This window comes from Triticum dicoccoides, chromosome 1B, assembly GCF_002162155.2.
Source record: "Triticum dicoccoides isolate Atlit2015 ecotype Zavitan chromosome 1B, WEW_v2.0, whole genome shotgun sequence".
NCBI classification, from domain to species: Eukaryota; Viridiplantae; Streptophyta; class Magnoliopsida; order Poales; family Poaceae; genus Triticum; species Triticum dicoccoides.
In genome coordinates, this window is record NC_041381.1 from 581,769,423 (window position 1) to 581,787,093 (window position 17,671).

Sequence of the window (17,671 nt, forward strand, 5' to 3'; positions counted from 1 at the left end):
GGGGGGGGTCTTTCTAGTTCGCATGCATATATACTCCATCTATAGGTCTCTCTCGCACACTATGTATGATTCTCTAGTCCAAGCTAAATATCCTGGGGGCACTCATCGTACGCACACAAATTCCTTGGCTCGTTGCCCATAACTCTCTCACGCACCACTCTGTCGTCTTGGAGCTCTTCCCTCTCTCTCTCAAACTCTCCATCTACCTGGGTCACACATACACATGCATATCTCACTCGCACTCCATAGATCCATCTAAAACTCTATCTCTCTCCCTCATTTTCTCTCCAACTCACACGCACACACACAACCTCATGCCTAGCTAGCCAAGTATGATGGTCTCTCACTCAATTGTAGGCACACGCAGTCCCCCTATATGTATATGACTAGCTAATCTTATTCTCCACCACAAACATGTGCATGGTCTATCTCGATTTCTCTCGGGGCATCTTTCTATCGCGCACGCACCTCCCTCGATCTCCCACCCATATAGTCCCCTCACGATCTCGAGGGGATCTCTCTATCACAAACACACCCTCTCTCCCTCCCCATGCGTCCATGTTCTCCATGTCTCCCTCTCGACCTTTGTTCCTTGTTGGCCAAACCTCTATTGGACATGTGCTATAGGGGTGTCTCTCTCCGTTGCAAACAATCACGCACTAGCTATCTTCATGTATCTCCTCACCTCGCTTTTCTATCTTGGAGATGCATGCGTGATATGTTTGCATAAGAAACGAAAAAACACACACTCTCTCTCTCTAATTTATAGTTTGTTGTCACCTTCTCTTTCACACACATACTCTTTTTGCACACTCACTCATTATCCTTCACACGTAGTTGATCTCTCTCGACTTAGGCACTCTCTTCGGTCCATAGCATATAGATTTATTGAAAAGTCAAACATCACAAAGTTTGACCATGTACGTGGAGAAAAACATTTACATCTAGAATGACAAACATATACCATTAGATTCACCATGAGATGTACTTTTGTATGATGTATCTTTGGTATTGTAGATATAAATAAGATTCGGGTAAACCTGATCAAAGTTTCCAAAGTTCGACTTCTAAAAAATTTACATGCACTGCATTATAGAGCGGATGGAATATCTCTTTCCCCCTCTCAGCTATCTGACGCACCACTCAGCCTTATCGGGGCTCCTCTATCTCTCTCAAACTTTATATCTCCCTGGTTCACACATACACATGTCTCGCTCACGCTACATATAGACCCATCCAACACTCTCTGCCCTTGTTCTCGCTCTATGTGACAAGAACCCCCCTAAGTACCATAATCCCTCACTCCATCATAGGCGCACGCACTCCCCCTAAGTATGATTATCTCTCACTAGCCATTAGGAACACATGTATTGTCTCCTTCCATCCATAATATATCTCAATATCTCTCGGGGTATCTTCTATCACGCACACACCTTCTCACTCGATCTCCCACCCATGTAGTCCCATCACGATCTCCAGGGGATCTCTCTATGACAAACATACACTCTCTCCTCCCCATGTCTGCATTTTCTCCATACGTCTCTCTCGACCTCTCTCCCATGTTTGTCAGACCCCTCTTGGGCATGTGCTAGGGGTCTTTCTCTCTCGGTTGCAAACAACCACACACTATCTCCTCACCTTGCTTCCGTTGTTGAAGATGCATGTGTGATATGTTTGCATAAGACACACATGCTTTTTCTCTACCTTTATTGTGTGTTGTCCATGTCTCTTTCACACACGCACACACACTTTTTTCACTCACTCTTTTTATTTCACACACACACTCTCTCTCTCTCTCTCTCTGTTTCTCTAGTTAGGGACTCTCTCACGTCCATAAGCATATGGATGTTTTGGAAAGTCAAACCTCAGAAAAGTTTGACCAGGTATATGTGGAGAAAAACATTTACATCTGGAACGATCATTAGATTCATCACAACATGTACTTACTTCATACTATCATTTATCTTTGGTATTGTAGATATAAGTAATTTCTTTATAAACTTGGTCAAAGTTTCAAAAGTTTGACTTTAAAAAAAATGTTGGCACTACATTATCGAACGGAGGGAGTAGCTCTTTCTCTCTCTCTGCTATCTCTCACGGGCCACCCCTCTCACTCGAACTCTCTATACCGACGGATTATACGCTCACTATGTCAGTGTATAGCTCTGTATATTGTTTAGTTGGCCGGTCAACCAGTCCACATGCTTCCTTGTCAGCTAGTGGTCTCTATCTTCCTGTGCTGGCCCATGTGGCAGTGGGTGAAAATAAGTAAAGTAGAGGCCCATCTGACACGCGGTGAAGTAAACAAAGTTGAAACCACTCTAGGTAGCACCCCGCATGCTAGTAAATTGAGGGTGCATTGAAGACACACTTCTTCCGCGTGAAGGACGCACTTGCGCACAATTCACCACTGCGCGACGGCATGCACAGAAGGACGCACTCGTGCACACCGAGCAGGCCCTCCACTATGTAGGCCAAAACACGTTCCAAATTCACTTGTGATGCATTTGGCATCGATGCCCCTCCATTGCTCACCTGGTGCCCCAGTCTGGATCACCTACTTTGCTCCAGTGCCAAATTAACTCATGCAATGAAAAAACACTTGCGTGGGAGAGAGAGAGGACCAAGGCAATAAAAAACACTTGTTTGGGAGAGTGAGAGGCTGGTGTAGTTGGTTTGATTGATTTGTTTATACATGTGGGTCTGTGTGCACAGCGGTGCCAACTCTCTCACATCACGAGAGCGGTGCCAAAATCTTTTAATTTGACATCAATGCGTATTATGTGGCATACTTTTGAGAAATATGGCATCAGCCACATAGTGGAAGGCAACAAATTCCCAAGCTCTTCACGTGCTCCTAGGTAAATGAGAGGAAAGAGAAAGAGAGAGAGAGAGAGAGTGAAAAAATATCACTAGCCAGCCAACCCCATCATATGAGCGAATGATATTGGTACCTCTTGATGACATGGCAATCTTATACAGCCAGCTGCTCTAATATGTTCTCTTCTTTTATAGATAAAAAAAGACCCGAAATTGAAAAATGTGCTGCACTATAACAATCTCATCGAATGCCTTGATCTCCATATTATAGAAATTGATTTGATCGACTATAGAGGTAGCACATCTGAGATTAAATTGGACAGGTTCTTTATTCTGGAGACAAGTGTGCTCAAGGTAATGAGGTTTGGCGTTCTCTAGCACAACAATGAATGGCGTGCTGATCACCGCAAGCGTCTAAGCCTAAATGACAAAGTCTCCGCAGAAGCTGAATTTGTTTTTAAAACATGAAGTGGCCAGAGACTCAAAAATTTATTTGCCCATTAGTGACTTGTCAGCACAGTTGATTTTAGTTTGTACGATAATGCTGCATCCACCTAAAGTAACGAAAGTTCTTACGTAAACTTCCTAGTAATTCCCTCTTTGTAGGTGCAGCATTACTCCTAACATTTGTAATATAAGTTTGAAACTTGTAATATTGCCATGTCCTATTCCTGCATTTTCAAAATCTTATGAATCAAAGAGGTCCTGAGTTGGTGATGATGTTGTGCCTACCATCTTTCACCAATAGCCGTCAGATCTAGATCTAACACATAGAAACCAAACTTCTCCAGTTTTGCAAAAAGATGCACACACTTGTTCCCTATTTACAAACAACTCCTTATCTCTCACAATCAGCCTTATCTCCTCCCCACCACATCTAGAAGGCCATAGAAAAATCTGGCGTGATGGCTGCTGCCGGCGCCGTCCACCCCCAATATTGGTGTTCCGTGTAATGCACGGGCATATACACATAGGAAATTATGTCGAACATGGCTAGTTGTAAGCAGGCTAGCTCTATAGCCATGATGATAGTGACTGCAGATGGTGAGGCGGACTATGGTATGACGAACACGGCGCATATACTCAGGTGTCATCTCCGGCGCAGGGTCTTGTCACTTCACAATGAGGAGCAACACGTAATAATTTGACCAACGGGTAGTACAATGCTACTACTACTTTGGTAGTACTACTACTAGTACTAGCACCACCATCTGGATTTAGTAGTACCACCACATCCATCTGGATTTAGTATTTGACTAGCCATATCTAGTAACGTATGTCACAAAAATGTACTACTCCCTCTGTAAATAAATACATGGTGTCTTGTTTTATTCCTATCGGCAAGAGAACTTAATGTCTTTTTGCTAATTAATAGGATTACGTGCAATGAACTAACCACTGCATGTCATGTTTGGTAGTCTCAAGTCATTGAAAGCATGCACGACCCACATCTCTCATTGGTTGATATGTCACAAAATAGGAAACAAGGAGGGAGTTAATGTACCGTGCCTAAGTGTTTTTGGATTATTTGGTTTTTGTAAGGTGACTTACACAACATTTTTTGTCACATGCATTAACATTTTATTAGTTAAATCAAAGGTTAAAACTTGGCACAAAATGCAAAGGGGACCAATAAACCAGTAAACATCAAAGTTCTCTCGTTTGGCCCCAACTAGAGGTCCGTTGAGATGACTATACTGCACCGGCACGGAGGGGGACACAACTTCATTAACTTACCTGCCTTTGTGTGCATGACACATGGGCCCAACGGGTGGCTGGCCCACCTGTCATACAGCCAATGGCAGGTGCAGTAGAGGGCCGAGGAGTAGATGGCCAACACGCACATGAATTCAAAGCAGTCTGCACTTATCATATAAAGGCTCCCCTCTAGTACAATCTAGTATGAAATCCTACGCACCTACGCACCCTAACCAAGGTCAAGAGGGATCACTCCAATCGCAAGATTAGTTGACTAGAAGCTAGACCCATGGAGGCGATGAGCGCGAGGATCAGCCAGCTGTGCCAGATGGTCCACGACGCCAGCCTGCGGCCCGACACCGAGGAATGTCTCTAGGTAGTGCTTGAGGCCGCCAGGGCGAGGGGCCGCTTGGACGATAGCTTCGTCTCCTTGTTTGACGAGGTCCTCATTGGCTTCCTCGACAAGTTCACCATCGTCAAGAAACTCATAAACGACCTTGACATACGCCTCCAGCCCACTCGCCGAGGATTTGCGATGACCGCCACCCTCAACAGCCTCTATGGTGACAACCTCTTCGACGCACTGGTGGCCCTGCAACTGCCCGCTGTCGCGTCGGAGAATGTCCACCTCGAGGTCGCGCTCGCCGCGCAGCGCCTGGCGCAGCAAGACACCACCGACATAATCACCCACGTCTATGCGCAAATTGTCCACAAGGACACCTACATGCAAGAGGAGGACGATAGGATGCTGGCCTTCTTGGACCACAGGGAAACCTTGGATGGCATTGTTCAGAAGCACGTTGCGCTCGGAGCCAACGCCGCTGCTCCTCACACGTCGGTTGGTGACCCGGCACACTAGGGCGTGAGGATGTAGTTGATGGATTCGTATGTATCTTTGTCTTTCCGTCAAATCCATGTAGTAGTATATGGTACTACTAGTAATTATCTTACCTTTGGCGTCAACTTCATAATTTTCATACATACTCCATGCATGAATAGCGCCAGAACCAAACTTCTCATTACTCTAGGGAAAATCATTATTTCTATCTATCGGTCGCGCCATGGAGCAGAACCAAATTTTAAAAGTTACAAGTTCAAAAGGAAAAGCATGTTGTGTTCGCATCGCACCCCCACACGGTTGGTCCGGCACGCCGCTCAAGGGGGAATGCGTGTTGTGTTGCATTTTCACTTAAAAGTGGGACCGCAGTTGAGCAAACCGACTATCGGCAAACCCCCACCCCGCCCACCGCACGATGGTTGAAAAAACAGGAGGGAGAAGAGATGGCTGTAGCATGGACTCCAAGAAAATTGATGTCGAATGGGACTCGTGTGGGTGGCGTGTACCGTACTGCTAGACGTGAATGCTAGTTATGGCCCATGCTACCCCACTATATCGAGCCTATATCGAGGTGCTGGTTATGTAGAACAAATTTTCTGGAGTCCGTGCTCAGCCCTCCTCTATCTCTCTTCTTAGCCAGCCAGCAGACGCGTGGAGCCCATCGCCTGTTTGCTCATATGCGGTCCCACACATCAGTGAAAACGCAAGAGGACCCACTGAAGCTGCACATCTTTCACCTCGACATGCTGGTGATGAAAAACAAATCCAATAAAGATCTTCGGTGGCAGCTTTTGGAGTTACTCAAGAGTAGTAAGATTCTATTTACAGTTTAACCAAAGATGCACATCACGTGGCTGCAACTACCACTCCATTTTCTTGCATGACACGACCTAGATGTTGGATATCCCACACGTCGGCAAAAGGAGGAAGAACTCGACCAAATCTTCGGTTGTGCTCTCGGATTAGACTAGTTGTGCTAACTTAAAATTTTATTGTGTAGAATGGATGCGAGTTTTGGTATTGGGAAGAAGAGTACATGGATATATTGATAGAGCGCAATTTAGTAGATGTTCTAGCACTTTTAGCTAGCACAGAGGCTAGAGATGAGACTAGTGCACTTGTTGATAGAATAGAGGCTAGACATGAGACTAGATGCGAGGAAGCAACGTCTACTTCTTTACACTCGAAGAAGAAAGAAGCACGCAAGATCGAGCCTCCGCACATCAACAATGAATGCATCAAGAAGGCACTAATCCAACTTACATGAGTAGTTATGGAAGTTGGATGTCTTCTAAAATGTATTCTTGTGGTTCTTGTTTTCTTTGGTCTTGCTTTTCTAGTCAAATTTTGGTGATGCATTTCCATGTACCAAAAATCAATGATGAAAAAAAGATATGTGTTTGCAAAGAAAAAATGTACGCGGCCGTGATGCATCCGCGCGTTGGGCGCACGGCCACCGCATCTGAGAAATGGCTCGGACACGACCCCATTGCCCTATCCAAATGGACAGAATCTGGGCAAAATGGAGGTCCGTTTGAGGTCGTGCGTTGGTGTTGGCCTTACAAGTGGGACCGCAGTTGAGGAAACCGACTATCAGCAAACCCCCACCTCGCCCGCCGCGCGATGGCTGAGTTAGAGAAACGACGAGGTTGAAGAGATAGATGTAGCATGAACTCCAAGAAATATGGTGTCAGATGGAAGTCGTGCTGATGGCGTGTGCCATACTCCTGGACGTGAATGCTTGTTCTGTCCCATGCCACCCTACTATATAGTATCGAGGATTCGAGGTGCTAGTTACGTACAGCGAACACATTAACATATGGCCCACCTCACACAATGGACAAATTTCCTGGAGTCTATGCTAGGTTAAAAAGTGTTTTTTGTGAGGGTGGGTGGTGGTCTCAAATTTAAAACTTGTTGTATTACATATACGTAGACGTAGAGATAGTGCAACAGTTTTGAAAGTTTGAACCCAAACATCAGAATGCAATTTCTACTACACTCATTCGAGGGCCTAGGATGATGGGATTCATAGCTACAGTAAAAAAAATCACCCGACGTGCGAAGCATGTGAAGCTAGTACAAGTAGTAGTACTATTGTTGATTGGCCTCATCTGATAACCTGTTGCAATGCACGTATAATTATGTATTCAGAAAATATATTTTTTCCTCGTCGTAGAACCCACTCAGAGAAGCGACTCGAAAGCCATTCATAAATTTGGTAAGTTTATCACAGGCATATCATTTTATTACATACAACAGGTCATCAACCTACAGCGACAACGAGGATACATTATAAATAGTAAAGTTTTCATCACACAACAAATTACAAGCAATGAAATGAACTTCAACTCAACCACTCATCGGCGTTGGAAATGCTAGCTTTGAACCATAAGTGATTCTTTGGGAAGGGCCATGTCGGAGTAAATGACCACGGGTAGCCCTATCTGCTCCCCATGACATTTCAATACATTGGGGCCGGCTGCGCCCCTTAAGCATCAAGGACAAGGGACGGCCTTCTTGTTCCCGGCTGGTCCAAGCGGTCGGCTGCACGAAGGCGGCAAGGCCCAAAGGGCAGCCCCGACATGGGCCGACTCCTAGCAGGCAGCCCACCCTCGCACCCTCGAAGTTTGCACCCACATAACAATGACGAGACATGGCGTGGCTACAGTAAAGCCTGCCACCCCCAAATCTAGGGGCGGACACTACAAGAAATATGTCAACTTATGACCTTCTATCAGTGACCCTGGAAGAATTGGTCATACATTTATGACCATTTGAGACCAATTGGTCAAAAGCTGTTCGAGGGGCTCCAAACCCTAAACCATTGCGACCATTTTGGTCAGAAAGGTCATAATTTCCTTACATGAAATGGTCATAAAGCTAACAGTGCTAGTCCGCTGCCTTATTTCTAGTTGTTAACGACCAATATAGATGGTCATAGCCTTGTAAATTGTGGTGGGTTGCTATGACTAGGCGCCACCTCATCAGTTTTGCCTATGTGTCATGTCCATGTGGCAGTTTTTGCCCTAGGTTGTGAAGCAACCTATATTTCTGTCATTCCCAAAATTCCCAAAAAAATCTCATAAATTCTTTGGGTCATATCTTCGTCAAATATGTAAAAACCTTCCTTGCATAGTTCAAAAATAATTCAAAAATATTCATTTTCCTATTCTGTTCAGAGTAACAGTTTGTGAAGGAAGTACCACTTTGGCATGTCCAAATAGTATCCATTTTCTACAATGCTTTCCTATGCCCAAATAACCATCCTCCACCAAATGCCAGCTCAATCCATTCATTATTTTGAGCCGAGCTTCAACATTCATATTTATGTCCAGTGTGGTGGTTTGCAAAGCAAGTACCACCTAGGCTCCTCCTTTTGAGCTGAAAATTTGTGAAAACGGTCTTCTTAGTAACTGATCATCCTCAGCCAAAACTCACGCCCATTAGCCATGTACATTTCCCATACCGCTAATCAAACACTTGGCTGCTAATTCATGTTTGAGCATCGATTGGTCTCCTCGTTAGAATCTTATGTTGTAATTTTCTTCCTAGCACCAACCTGGGGAGTGCCCAACCCACTAGACATGCCTAGGCCGCCCAGAACACATGACAATGCCACGGTCACGCGGTGACCACGCGGCGGGCATGCGAGTTTACGCGCTCTAGAGTTGGGGCCCTCGGCCACCGCCCAAACCTCGACGTATCGCCACCAAACCATGTATTTATGATTAAATAGGTCCTTATGTAACTAGAAATGATTTTTGGAAAAAATAAATAGCAAACTATGAGGCAGCTGCAGTTCAAATTTGACCTGCTTCCAACTGAATCGGCAGAAATTTGTCTTTTTCACGAGAGGTGGATGAAAAAATATTACACCAGACCATTTTGTCAATTGTGCATTAAATATGACCTAGTATTTTATAAAAATGATTTGGTCCAATTTTGCAACAATTATTTGGTAGTTCCTTCACAAAAAAACCTCCTTTCGGGCACTCGAAAAATGGAAAATGGTTTTTTCGTCCAACGAAAATGAAAACTTCCTTAGGCAACATTGCTTGCTATTCCAATATGCACCCTTGTGCACAATATGAGATCATTTGAACAAACTATGCCATGAATGTGGCCATAAGATTGATCATTTGGCTTGAAAGCCATGAATCTTCACACTTGATAGCTCATTTCTGAGAACACTTTTTTAAAATAATTACCATATTACAAGTTTATTATTTTTCCTGGAAACTTGGTCACATATAATGACACAATGCGAAGGTTTTCCAATTTTTTGAATTGTTTTGAATTTTTTATGCTCGTTTGAAAATGCGGTCAAAACGGCGGGCTTGACCGTTCCTAGCTAGTGGTTGAATCTTGGAATTTTTTTGGTGTTTCTATGATTAAATAGATACTTATGTACCTAGAAATGATTGTTGGAAAAAATAAAGAGCAAACTATGAGGCAGCTGCAGTTCAAATTTGACCCGTTTCCAACTAAATCGACGACAATTTGTGTTTTTCATCAGAGGTGGATCAAAACTTTTTTCACCCAACCATTTTGTCAATTGTGCATTAAATATGGCCTAGTATTTTAGAAAAATGTTTTGGTCCAATTTGGCAACAATTATTTGGGAGGTCCTTCACAAAAAAACCTCCTGTTGGGCACTCGAAAAATGGAAAATGGTTTTTTCGTCCAAAGAAAATGAAAACTCCCTTAGGCAACATTGTTTGCCATTCCAATATGCACCCTTGTGCACAATATGAGATCATTTTAACAAACCATGCCATGGATGTGGCCATAAGATTGATCATTTGGCTTGAAAGCCATTGATCTCCACACGTGATAGCTCGTTTCTGAGAACACTTTTTAAAATAATTGCCGTATTACAAGTTTATTATTTTTCCTGGGAACTTGGCCACATATAATGACACAATGCGAAGGTTTCCCAATTTTTTGATTTTTTTTGAATTTTTTATGCCCGTTTGAAAACGCGGTCAAAACGGCGGGAATGACCGTTCCTAGCTAGTGGTTGAATCTTGGATTTTTTTGGTGTTTCTATGATTAAATAGATACTTATGTACCTAGAAATGATTTTTTTTTAAAAAGAGGTAACTACGAGGTAGCTGCAGTTCAAATTTGACCCGCTTCCTGCTGAATCGACGAAATTTGTCTTTTTCACGAGAGGTGGATAAAAGCTTTTGACACCCAACCATTTGGTCAATTGTGCATTAAATATGGCCTAGTATTTTAGAAAAATGATTTGGTCCAATTTTGCAACAATTATTTGGTAGTTCCTTCACAAAAAACTCATTTTGAGCACTCAAAAAATGATTAAAAATAGCTAAAAATATGAAAAATGCATACAAATTGGTCCTAATCCATAAAATGTGGTCTAACTCTAATGAAAATTTGTGTGGTGCCCTTTTGCAAAATATTTTTGATAGCTACTTCATAAAATCTCTCTATTTTTAGTACTTAAAAACTATTCTACATCACTGATTTTCTGAACCAATCATAACTCTGTCCACGGATCGATGACATGGCGTCCATCCATCCATCCATCCATCTCTCCATCCCACATCCATCCATCCATCTATCTACAGAAAATAAAAAAAAAGAAAAGAAAAAGAGATACCCACCACCCGCAGCCCAAACCCTAGCTCAGATCGACCCCTCCCCCCGTCGCCCCCTTCCTCCCTCATCCCCATCTCCTCGCTGCTGCCCCCTTCCCGATCTAGAGTCCTCCTCCGCCGCCCCTCCCTTCCACCACCTAGTCGCCCCCTCAGCAGATCAAGCGAGCCGCCCAACCTCACCGGCCTCCTCCTTCTCTTCTGGTCAGATCCGACGGGCACATCTTCCTGCAGCCACGAGCGACCACCCCGGCCTCCACTCCACCGTCGGCATCCTTTCCCCTCCCTCTCCGTAGATCCTTTTGAGCAGCCACCTCGAGGGTGTCGCCGCCACCAGCGGGAGGGGGAGGGCGCTGCCATCAGCCGCGGCGGAGAGGTGGAGCCCTGGCACCCCCGACGGCTTCGCCGTCCCCAGGAGCCACTTCTCCCCGCGCCTAAGCGCTAGCTGCTGCTCCTATCGCGTCACCGCGCGGGTGAGCAGCGGCGGATTCCCCGTACGTGAGGGCAAAGCAGGCGCAGGTAACACGACCGACCACCACTGCTACCATCAGGCGCGATCCCTTTCGCTTATCTACTGAGGATGGATGGATGGATGGATGGATGCAGGTTCGTGTGGGACAAGGGAAAGTACCCCGTCAACGCCCCGCTCAAGGAGACCGTCGCCAGCATCCAGTCCCAGGTCGCCAAGATCGAGGATGACATGAAGGTAACTAACTCTGCTTCTCTCTCTATTCATTAGCCCACTTCTTCTTCATAATGACCAAATCACGCATGGATGCCAGTGAGATTTTGGAACATTGGCAGCAACTTAACACTGCATTAGCTAGGCTAGTTGGGTACTGTATTTTGGACAGTGTTGATCTTGCCTGCCAAGTGCAGTCTTAGTTTTATACATACCTTCATTTTATTTTGTGCTCATAGATGCAAATAAGTGTTTTGGTTGGATGTTACATTTACAGAAGGACTGAATATGCCCTTTTGTCTAGTACACCCAACACCACCTGAGGATCAAATTCACTGTTAGAAAGTTAGAAATTGATATTACAGGTTCCTTATAGTGCAAACCAAAGCAGCTACTCCAACAACCATCAAATGAAACCATGTTTTTTAAAATTAAAGGCTCTGATTGATATTGGTCCTTCTTTTGACAGATATAATATGTATACTCTATTCTCTTACAACTAATAACATTTTTAAACTTCTTTTGGTCGTGCTTTCGCTTTCACTACAGACCAGATCAGTGGTGAACGAAAGAAACAAGTGCACAACTAGTATTAGTGGGCTTGTATTTTTCTTGTGTAGCTACTCTGCACTTGTTGTACAACAAGTTGATCACTATCTACCCTGCTGGGAATTTTCACTTTATATAAAATTTTGAGAGGCAAATGCTGGCTAGGAACTCAACTCTGCTTCTTGTTGTTGGAGTTTCAGGCTTGTTGCATAGTTCGTAGCTTCAAGTGTACCCTGGCTTCTAGCCACAGTGCACTACAAATTATTATAGAATTACAAAGTGTACACAACATTGCACCTTACACATTCTTCTCTTGTGAAATCAAATGCCATGACTGGGCATTCTTTTATCAACTTGCTGTACATTTTCTCTGCTTTAGGCTACTGTATAACTTGTGCCTTTTAACTTGATGTACATAGCATGCAATTTTTTACTGTATCACATTCACACATGATACTCTTAATATAGAGTTGTTTTCCGAGCTAGTTCTGTTTACTCTTAATATAGGTCTATTTGTCACCAATACTTGCCTTCTATGCTATAGTAGACCTTGTTCATATTTATTAGCTAAGTTTGCTTGTCCTTGGTATCTATATGCATGCCATTTGTGTTTCAGGCTTTCTCTAAAATGAAATAATAGGCCTATTAGTCATCAATACTTGAGTTAATCTAACTCCTTACCTGCTATGCTATAGTAGGCCTTGTTCATATTTATTAGCGAAGTTTGCTTGTCCACAGTGATCCATACACATGCCATTTGTGTTTAACGTTCTCTGAAATGAAATAATAAGATTCACACTCCATGGACCAGGACGACCACCGGGAGCTCCACGGCGATGATGAAGCCTGCACATGGTCGAGCTCGATGGAACAACAGTGCCTCAGTGTGGTGCAGCCAAGTTGCGCCACTCCGGTGCATCAGGAACTCTGCATGCTGCTGTCCTTTGTCTCATCATCTTAACTTCTGTTGTCCTTTGTCTCATCATCTTAACTACTACAGTAGTAGGAGTATTTTATATGCTGTTCATTTCTTGGCCGCCCAGCATGTTTGCTAATCATCCATCTGCCTCATGTTATATGATCCCTACCTAGTAACTTCATTGTATGCAGACTTGTGGTGTTGGTTCAATTTAGTCAAATTAATATATATACTGCTATGCCACAACTACTACTAATGTCTGCATTTAATCCTGATTAGTAGCTTCATCCATAAGTGGCAAACAAAAAAATGTTGATTTTCATCTTATCTCTGTGACAACCAATGGAGTTGAATTGCAGCATGCATGTCAAAGCTGGGTTCAATTCTTGGGCAATATATGGTAGTTTCCACTCTTCACGCCCAAGATTAGTATGCTGCAGCTCTCCCTCCTCACTCCATACATCCAGGTACTAGTTACCCAACGAGCAGCCCTGCACCTCGCTGGATCTCACCCAAACCCCGCTCATCTTGCTGCTTGTGGCAGGGAATACTCTCTGTTGAGTATTTTGAGGAATGAATATCTGTTAAATATGGAGTTAGGATCATCTAATAAAATTTCTACTATATATAATATATATGCATGAAACTGAGATTGCTAGCATCATTTACACAAGATACACCCTTTGAATTGAATTGATTGGTTCAGTTTCGTATATTCTTCACCCAGCCTTCTATCATGCTTATAACTAGTGCTCTGCTCATGTTGTTAGACAGGATTTTCACTTCCTGCCATCCCAACCTTCTATCATGCTTACAAGATTTTTCTTTACACGGAAGTAGCACCATTACCTTGCTGCTGTTCGGAACGGAAGGGAGTTGTTCCATGCATTGAATCTGGGGAGAAAATCACCTTCGGCATGTACACCATCACCTTGGGCATGCTTGTGCCGCTGCTGCTCGGCCTCAACATGTCCCGGAGTGCCATTAGCGCCGCCCTCACGCTCATCTTCCTCGACTTCAAGGACGCTCGCCCCTGCCTTGAGAAGGTAATTGTGTGTCCATCCATCTGCAGTTAACTAAGTTGTGCCCCATTGATGTCCTACTAATGTTAATTGTTACTACCATGGTGCTGATGCTGTTCAGAATATGATATGTGCCTTAATTCTAAGTTCTGGTCTCTCTTAAGAGACATTTCTAGCTTTTCTGACTCAAAGTTGGTAACTTGGTACTGCATGAGTTTTACTACTGCTAACACAGAGAGTATTTACTACTGCCAACACAGAGACTTTGTATGCATGCTACCTGATGAGTGCTTTCTTTGTAATATTTCACCTTCGTATGCATAGGCTTATTCGGTTTGAATTATGCATGACATGAAATAGATATTTACAGTGTTTTTCTCAACTTGTTTTCACTGTCACTTGATATATACTTGCTTGTACTTGAAGCTGTGGGTTAATGTTGGTGGTTTTGTTCTACTTGGATGCATTGGTACCCATCATCGAGCGAACGGATGCAACAGCAGCAAGAAGCTCATGGCTGTGTGCATCTAAAGCACACCATGGACACCATCCACTTCCTCATAAATGCTAACTCAATCTAGATCATCGTCGACACTATCATCCACAGGTATGTTCCTGGGTTCCCTTTATTCTCTCCTGCCTTTGTGAAGTTTAGTATGCGTGTGCTGACGAGTATTGTTAGATCTTGCCAATTGAATGTATGGTCGTGATAGTAGAATGGTATTTTGTTTTAGGCGCAATGTGTTGTAGTGCAGTTTTTTTGCACAACCTGCATATGTGCCATGCATATTCATATTGTTTCTCTGTTTCTTATATGAACTACTATCTCATTTTAACTAGCTCGACAACAAAAAGCATGGTACTAGCTGAATGTTGAATGGTCTGTTCTTGAATGGTCTGTTCATAATATATTTGCCCCAGTTTTTCTCATTCTTTTCTGATTCATGTAAAAGGATGACAGAGGAAGCCATGTTGCTGTTTTGTTTGGTCTCAGCCCTGACTATCGCCGTCGAGCGAGTCCGGCGTATTGTTCATCTGACTATGGTTCCAGCCCTGACTACCGAAGTTTTTGTCCTGTTGAAGTTGCATAGAAATATGAGAGAGTCCAGCGAGTCCAGGAGCTTGTGAAGTAGTACTATATTACACTTGTAGAGCTTGTAAAGTATTGTATTATACATGGCCCTTTGTACTGGCATGGATAGAGCTTGTAAAGTATTGTATTATGTGATCTGGTTGCTCTTGTTTAAGTATTATGTGTGTTTTTTGTCTCTGCGAATCTAAATACTGCTTGAAATATGAAGAATATGAGTCTGATAGATGGGACCCACTTACCTGACAAATTGAAACCTGTTACCAGAACCTGACAACTGGGACCCATCTGACTAGTGGACCCATTTAATAAAAAAGAAATGAAATTGTTTAGCCAAAATGGCCGCAGCCCAACAATAAAAAAGGCTGCCATATTGGGCTTGGCCCATGATCCTGACCAAAAATTGATGAAAAAAAACACAAATAGGCTGAATTGTTGGGCTCGGCCCATGTAGAAAATCGAATTGGACTGGGCTGAATCTTGTGCCACATCAGCTTGCCACGCTGGATGCCTACGTGGCCTGGGGGAGGTTGCTAGTGACCAAAACACCACAGTAGGAATATTTTGGTCGTAAACGTCTTTGACCATTCCAGAAGAAAGGTCGCTATAGTCAGTTTACGACGCCCAGCTTTTGACCTTCTGTTTTTGGTCACAAAAAGGTCATAAATGGAAATTTGTGACCTTTCAGTGACCAATAGTGGTGGTCATAAGTTGACATATTTCTTGTAGTGGGACGTGGCCACCATGTAGCTTGCCGAGCAGCCATACCTAGCCTGGCATGGCACTGTTGCCACGCTGCCTGTGACATCACCCATGGCAGAGGCAGCAGTACTCCCACGACGGGATGTCGGTACGGCCCGCAGACGGCGGTCCCTACCTGTCTGTTAGATGCCCGAAGGCGGCATGCTTTGACCAGCCGGCATAAGGGGAGGCTGACTTCCAGCAGCCGGCCCTCCTCTTCCCTTGAAGTATGTGTGCCATTAACCAGATAAGATGAGGTGTAGCTACAGTGAACGCCCACTATGCGGTGGTACTGTTGCCATGCTCCCCCCGACCGAGCCCTCGTCATTAGAGGTAGGGCTACTGTGATGAGCAGCCGACCGGACCCACAAGCGGCGGGCCCTACTTGTCAGCCTAGAGCCTGGCAGTCGGCGAGACCCACCAGGCGGCGAGCCCAGCGGCTGGCGGAGAAGTTGGCGACCATGGACACTGACGGCCCAGGCCTACACCCGACCAAATTACCATTGTACCCCTGGGTGGTAGGCCTATATAAACCCCCCAGGGCACCCATGCAAAGGGTTCAGCCTCTTAGAGAAGACACACACACATAGAGAGAGGAGTAGGGCTAGCCTTGCCTTTTCTCCCTCCTCTAGCCATATAGCTCAAGGAGTAAGCTTGTAGCTACTTGTCGATCTAGTGATCATGCGGAGACCCCGCAGAGCAGGACTAGGGGTGTTATCTCCTAGGAGAGCCCCAAACATGGGTAAGATGCATCGGCGTACATGTTTACGCCTTATCCCGTTTCCAGGCACCGGAGATGTCTTACTAGCTCCCATCATGATTAGCCATCCTTTGGCATATGTCACACCAAACCCTCGACATTTGGCACCCACCGTGGGGCTAGGTGCATCGTCTCTGAAGATCTGTTCTGGACAGGAACCTTGTTCCTCCTTGGCGAGCGCAGCCAGCCCGGCCCGCCCGATGGCGTTTGCACCGACGCGCTGCACGGCAAACTTCCTTGCTGATCTCATTGGTGAGATTTGCCGCTCCGACGAGCCCGCGCCAGGCGCGAGCAGCCAGCTCCGAGAGCTGCCTCATCGACCTCCTTGGCAAGCTCGACATCGTCAATGAGCCCGCCTCCGACCTGGAGTTGATCGGCTCCACCGATCCGATGCTTGTCAATTCCGGCACGGCATCCCTTGAATCTTTCCCCACCAACGTGGTGGTCATCGATGTCCCGCTCCCTCCTACAGACAGCGACGACAGCACCGTCACCGAGGTGCTCGTCATCAGCCACGTCGGAGCCTCTGATGGGGACGCCCAAGACCCGCTGTAGGCGATGATGCGGGACCTGTCTGTGCCCATCGCGGGAGACGCCAACGATGAGACGTTTGAAGCCTACCGCGTCACACTCATGGAGAGTGTCAAGAAGTTAGCCACTATGAGACGCCTCACCAAGGCTTATCAGCGCGAGGTCAATCGTGCCATTTGTGGCACGCCGGCTGCTGGCGAGCCTAGCCGCGTGGGCGGCGTTCGACAGCGCGGCGCGACCATCTCCAGCATGCTGGGGGCCGGCCGCCTAGTCTATGCCACGCCCATCGAGAACCTACGCGCTGCCGAGGCGGCACTGAACAAGCTAGAACACCCGGAGGGTGAAGAGCGATGCTGCATGATGGAGCGCAATCAGCAGCTCATCGACGCGGCTGCCA